The sequence below is a fragment of the Odontomachus brunneus genome, unplaced genomic scaffold, assembly GCF_010583005.1.
Source record: "Odontomachus brunneus isolate Ranch 3 - 2012 unplaced genomic scaffold, Obru_v1 Obru_scaffold_175, whole genome shotgun sequence".
Classification (NCBI taxonomy): domain Eukaryota; kingdom Metazoa; phylum Arthropoda; class Insecta; order Hymenoptera; family Formicidae; genus Odontomachus; species Odontomachus brunneus.
In genome coordinates, this window is record NW_022639625.1 from 1 (window position 1) to 7486 (window position 7486).

The following is a 7486-nucleotide window of genomic DNA, read 5'->3' on the forward strand; positions in this document are numbered from 1 at the left end:
TTTCGAAAATTACGTCAGATATGCTTATTTCTTTCTGTATCGTTTCCGGTGTGACAACGCGTGTTTGTAAGATTCAATTTCGTAATAATAATTGTTCTTTATCGTTTTCGTCTCATATTGTGGGATGTTTCGCTTCGTTTTCGCACGTACTTTTGCCGTGCAAAAGAATTTTTAATTCGACGCAAATAGAAAGAAGTAAATTTTGCAGAAAGATGCGATGTCGTGATATTAACTGTTCCGTATCGTTTTCGTCTCATATTGATGGATGCTCCGCTTCGTTTTCGCATGTACTTTCACCATGTATAAGGGTTTTTACTTTTGTCGAATTTTGTCGAATCAGCACGAGACAATAGTTTTGCAAAGGTATTTGGTATTATGTCAACGACATTTTCCAACAAATTTTACTTTGTGTTAACTTTACCAAATTAAAAATGCTTTTGTATAATAAGAATACGTGCATAAATGAAATAGGGCATTCTTGCCTCAAGGATGAAAACGATGTGAAACTATTGCTATCGTGACATTGATTTCATTTTAAAAAAATTACAGCGTACTGACTGCTCCAAATTATATGATAAAATTACGTGCGAAAATAAAGTGTAACATTGATCAGTGCGAAATGAAAATGATATCTCAAATTACCGTTGCTAATTATATTGAAAACTCAAATAATAGGTAACGTATTTTTAAAAAAATTATTCTCAATCTACGCCTACAACACTCTTTTCTAAAAGCTCTTTCTTTGATGCACCCAATACACAAGCGGTTTGAAAAATTTACCAGAAAAGTAGCAAGAGTCTATTTTGGAAAGAATATCGGCAACGCAGCATTCACATTTGCGTAACGTCTATGTGTAAGAAAATTGAAATGTCAACGTAGCACACACACTTGCAAAACATTTGTGAAAAGATGATAGCGATATCATGTTAGCGTCTATTTGACGATCGTCTTTATTCCATAAGTATCTATGTGTACATAAATTCGATATCGTCGGTGAACGATGATAACGTTTTCTACTTTTTGATAATCGCTCTACGTTATCGACGCTTATCAAGTTCGTCGCTCGGTCCGGCATCTCCTTAATAGCCGGTACAATGGGGACCAGGCGAACGGAGGGTGATCTTCGAGTCTTTTACGTCGCACTTGACGAAACAATAGTTGAACGAGCGAGCCGTTAGAGCGATAGACCGACGCGCTGTCGGATTGGAGAAGAGGGCGTCGGAAGAGAGGATCGGGGTGCATGCCCCGTAGACGACAACGACGACAACGACAGCGCGGAACCCGTAGCCCCGGGTCGGGTTTTAACGATGTGCTCGGACACAGTCGTCGCGTCCCTCCGCCTCGGTTGCACCGTGGTACCGGCGCTGTATGCAAGCGCTTCGCGCATCCCTTCACCCCGTCTCGCGCGACCCTCTGATCCTCTCGTCCCGGTTGCGCTTCACGGAGTCGCTTCGCTCTCGGTGGTGCACGGTACGAATGAGAGAGAGAGAAAGAGAGAAAGAGAGAAAGAGAGAGAGAGAGAGAGAGAGAGAGAAGCAGGAAGGAGAGAGGGAGAGAAATGGATGAGTAAAGCGAGACGGGCTGTGCTTCACCGATACTATTATACTGAATCCTTCCCGCGACCCCGCGCTAAACGTTCGCCCCGACAACAAAACAAATCCCAGCGAAGCGAATGGGCGCGAACATTACGTAGGTGCTATAGTGGCGGTTAAAGAATATTGTATCAAACGAGATAATTTGGATTCCAGATCTAGCTAAAATGCAAATATTATCCCCCACGTGACATACAATTACGCGCGGAAATCAAATTAAATATGGCAAGCCCATGTCGGGAGTAGATCGAGACGGATTATTAGCGCGGATCGAACGCGAAAAATATTTCACCTCGGTGGCGCGTCCAAAATGTTGACGGCTGAAGCAATATTGGCGGTAGATCGCAACGCGATACGCGTCGGGTATGCATCGGGCGCAAATTTATTCGTGCGACTAACGGATACGGATTTTGCATATGCGTGTGTAAACGCGTGTCAACGTGCGTAAAGTATATAAAATGTACGCTAATACATACACGTGCGCGCGGAAATATTCAAGATCATTCACCCGTTATCCGCGAATACATTTTGTTCAGTACCTAGCCCCGTCACCGTCGCCAATTGCAATAGTAAGTGACATGTAACATCAATTAAGACACAAGACAGTCGAGATCGTACTGGTCCACAATGTTGCGCAGTGCCCGTTCTTATGAACAAAAATCAGTATTTGAAATCTACTCAAAATATCGACTTAAAATTTTACATACATAAATTATATACGAAAAACAGTGTCTTCCTTATAATCCTTGGTCAATTTTGGAACAATTAAGACAGTAAAGGGAAGGGGGAGTATCAGTTGTAGAAAAAGTGATACGCTATTTACTTTTATTAATATCAATAATATATAATATAATTATATATGATTGATATTTTACATTATTTCAAACGAAAACTATACTAAAATGTATTTATACTATATAAATATAAGAACTATATAAATATGAAACAAGAAAACAGGAAAGTTATTGATAATAAACAATTAATAAAATAATTTTAATAGTAGCCCGGCATTTACATTTTGGCTGTAGTTTTTTAGTTCTAATCGTCTTACGTAGAGTCTATTTTTTTCATGTAAATAATGCCGTTTACGATTTCGGCAACTCTTCCTTATATAAGAAATACGCCGAGAGGAGAATATTTTTCGTAGCGACCTCAAAGTTACGTTTCTATCGTGAACTACAAACTTCTCATACCCGTATCAATTATCGTTCGATAGTTGGCGAATATCAGTCACGCCATATTTTCTTCCCTGGAAACTGCATCCTCCCCCTCCTTTCTCTTTTGTCTCTCCTTCCGTCCGCTTGTATCTCCACGTCGTACCTTTTCCGAGGCTGTGCTTTGCGAGCATCCCATGTCGTTTAACATTGAAACTTTCGGTCACCTCATCCCCATAGTCGACAACCCCCGCGGGCCGTCTCTTCGCGTCCGCTTTATTGCACGCGACGTTGCACCATCGATAATGACAGTCTCTCGGTGCGTGGGTATTTCCACGCGCTGCAGTAGAGATAAGTGCTCGAGACGATCGATGATCGAGAGTTCGTCGAACTTTAAAACACGTAGTCGGACAATTAGTCATTACGAGATCGATCCCGAACTCTCTCGCTTTCTGGCTGAAAGTAGAGCGAGTCTGGAACGAGAATCTTTCTTTCGATCTTATGTACATAGAAAACATGAACAGCCTGACGCGGGAGGGGAAGGAGGAAGCGAAAAGATATAACTTTGAGGATACATGCGAAATGATAACTTAGTTTTATCAACTAAACGCCAGTAGCTGATTTGAACTTATACTGAAATGCTTGAAAATTTATTTGTAAGGTAAAAGTTTATTTTACAGAAACAAACTTTATCTCGCAGAAAAATGAACTTTGTTTCGTAGAAATAAACTTTATATTCCACAAGTAAATTTTTTATTTTTTTCTCAGTGTAGCTACCATACTTATTTTTTCGCTATTGCTATAACATTGTCATCTAAAAAGATATGACATAATTCTTATCGGAATTCTTTCATTATATTATATCTTCAAAAGGGATCTTCTAAAAGCCTAACTGAAAAAAATACTTGAAGATTTATTTATTTAAAGATAGAAAGTTCATTCGCAGAAATAAATTTTATTTGGCAATAAAAACATAAATTTTATTTTATAGGAGTAAGATTTGTATCGCAAAAATAAACTTTATCCCGCAAGTAAATTTTCAAGTATTTTTTCTCAATGTGCAACAAAAAAGAATATTCTAATACCCTAAAAAAGAACTCAAGTCGCAAGATATTTCCTATAATCTCATATTTTAAGCAAAATCTTTTCCACTGAAAGTATTTCTCTTCTAATGAAGAAAAATAATACCGTGCTTAGAATAGTTTTCTTTTAGTTTTAAAAGAATCCTCTGAGGCCACGTAACAGGATTCCATTAAAGATGAGATTATACTTTTTGAATGGTGAATACATTTTCGAAGTTCGAAAATCAGCTGAAATTAAAAACGTACATTAGCGCGAGTAGCTAAGGAAGTTAAGCGGCTATTTCCAAGTATCCTATATGCGCATTAAAAGGCCATCTGTTTTCGTCGCCGAATATTTCTCGCTCCAGCGGCTAAGTGCAAATAGCTAATGAATTGAGCCCCAGCAACTTTAGTCGCTTCCTCTTTCCAAGAAACATCCCAGCTGCCACGGCTACATCTTAGCTTCCTCTACTAATCCGTTTTCTGCGTGATAGATCGAGACGAGACAGTAGCTTGGTGTCTGTGTGTGTGTGTGTATGTTGTCTGTGTGTGTACGAAGCGATGAAAAATATAATTACGCAGATTACGAAGTTCACGAGGAAGAGTGAACAGTTTGCGCGAAGGAATGTAGGAGAACTCATTTGCATATTAGAGAGTACGCGCAAATATAAACACTGCGCGCGCGTGAGCGGTAATTCGAAAATCATTCTCGGCGTTTCTCTCGAGCGATCTCACGTTGCTGAAGCAGTGGGAGTGTTCTTTCGCGCGGCTTCGGAAAAATTGAATATATTCCGCGATAAATCACGGGCGCGGTATCACGGGCGGGTGGGCCAAGAGGAAGCGCTAATTAATGAGAATGACGACTCGAGCAGACGAGGCGTCGCAAGATAGCGTTTGTCTCGGTGCGGGTAACGCGCTGCAGTCGGAAATGCATAGACGCTCCGCGGTTTCGCGGGTAATTTATGCGCGCGCGCGGGCATTATGCGTTGCATAATGTCGCCGAGAGCTTGGCGCGCACACGAAATGCGAACGCTGCTCCCTTTCGTCCTTTGCGACACCTGCGTCTCGCCCTTCCATCCTTTCGCCAGTCCGTCCGTCTATCCATCTGTCCGTTCTTCGTTGCGCACTTCGTGCTCGAAATACCGGCGAACAAAGAATGACTATTCGCACCTCGGCAAAACTTTCCTTAAAACCGCTTAATCGCTTCCCTTAAAGCTCCTGGCCATTCGCCGCGGCCATGTTGAATTGTGACGTCAGAAACGAGGAATTACACGCTGACGATTCCCGCTGAGAAAAATCACTCGGTTATCAGAATAAAGGCATGTTCACTATGTTTGATGATCGTTAGGGAAACAGAGTTACCGTTGCAAATTCACTTCTTATTATTTGTCAGTTTAACAAACATACATTGCCCAAGATACAAATCACATTTGTTCTCGTCCATTTAGGTTAGGTTAGTTGTGCCACCATTAAAAAAATATTGTTTAGAGTAACACGGAAGTAATGGATTATTTGTTTTCATCATGGAGTTATTTACTGTCCCGTATCAACAAACGATTTATCACGGTTACTAGCATCTTGTTTAAATTAGCAAAACATTTTTCTCAGAGCGCTATTTCCAAATAAAAATATATTCATATAAAATATGTCAAACTTTAGATCGTTTCAACATATTTGTAAAATGTATTGAAAATTATTCCTTTTTCTTGATTGTTGATAAATAACTAAAATAAACGTGGCCAAATCATGAGAGGAAAGATAAGTTAAAGAGGAAGGTTGCATGACCAATTTTACGACCATTTATTTGTCGAAAATAATAGTTTTTAAAGTATCTTATAAGTATACTCAAGCGTTCTGAAGTGTTCTTCCATACAAATATCTTTTCATTTGGTAAATCCAAGAATTTTTATTACGTCATTTCTCGTTTATGATATCATCAATCTCCGCGGCGTATACTTAGAAGCCTTAAGAAATCCTATGCGGCTGCAAATACATCTACTACGTCGCGTTATCGCGCACGCAATCAGTTAGACAGACGGGAAAGAAAGTTTGGATTAACCAAATGTCTGGTGAAGTGTGAACAAACCGCAGAATTCCAGGCTGAAGTTATGCTTTTAAAATCAACGAGATTCTGGTCGACCAAACAAGATTCCTGGTTAACCAGAACCTCAACTGGAACAGTTGTAAGCTTTTTGGGTTAACCAGAAATCTTGTTTGGTTAAGCAGTATCTCGTTAACTCGAACAGAATAACTTCAACGGGTAACTTCAATCGAAATTCTGATTTACACGGAATTTCCCCAGGTATTTGGTCAATTCCATCAAATTTTCTTCCCTTGCAGAAAGGGAAGTGATGGATGGAAATTCCAGAGTTGATGGAAGACGCGGAACAGCGTACGAAAATAGTTAACGCGCTCTGCGCGCGATTGATCAGCCAAAAGTTATCACGCGATCTTCATTATTTGCACTCGACAATTTCGCGTAGCGGCCGTGCGCGAAGCAAAATTCCCGACAATGGCTTTTACGCAATATCACAGTTTGAATTTTTCATTTCTATCCAGCGCACGTCTATCATCTCTCGGACGTGTCTGCCGTGTGCGCGCTAGTAAAATCTAATATAATCTAATATCCATAAAGGAGCGAATCTGGCACACCGCGGATGGATAGATTACCTTCGCTGGCGCGGTTGCAATCTAGAAAGTGATAGCCAATCGCAGATAACCGGCCACACAGTTGCCGTAACAGAACCTGAGGCTACGTGCAACAAGAAAATTACGATGTAGCTCTTAGTAAGTAACATTCTCTGGCCGCGCGCGCGGTTACAGGGCGCCATTCCGCGAGCGGTTAAATACCGTATAGTATCGTAGGACGCTATCTCCTCGCGGCGATGGGCTCCGTGTCTGAGAGCGCGTTCTATCTTCCGTTCTTCATGCCACCTGTACTTACCTATCTACCCATCCACCAATCCTCTCGACGGAAATCAGCTTGCGAGAAAGAGAGAGATAGAGAGAGAGATATATATAGGGGGGGGAGAGAGAGAGAGAGAGAGAGAGCGGGTGAGTGGCTTCCGCAGGAGAGTGGCTGTAATGTAGTCTATCGCACAGACAAGGCGCAGATAAAGATAGGAAATCTCGTATAAATCTTGTATAAATCGAGGATAATAAATTCTCCTTTCATACTCCGTGTTAGCCAATGATCCAACAAGTGACGATCAATCAGGGACATCGTTGTGTCCACGCGACGCCGATCACGTGATACCCGGCCAAAGTCCAAGGCTAATCGCCACATAAGAGAAATCATGAAGCGTCTTTTCTCTTTAACGTTTCTTAAGCAGCTGCTGTAACAGCAGCAGCAGCAGCGGCGGCAGCGCAGCAGCACCTTCGGTAAATGGCTAAATCACGTCCGCTATTCGAGAACGCTATCTCGTCGTGCGTGCGAGAGTGCGTTCTCTCTTCCCTCCGTCCTAGCACCTGTACTTCCATCCACCCGCCACCTATACCTACCAGCCACCTACCCACCGACACTCTCTCGGCGGAAGCCGGAGCGAGCGAGCTTACGTGCGAGCGAGAAGGATTTCACCAAGAGGGGCAACCACCCCGTGCGCACGCCAGAGAGAGAGAGAGAGAGAGAGAAAGAGAGAGAGAGAGAGAGAGAGAGAGAGAGAGAGAGAGAGAGAGAGAG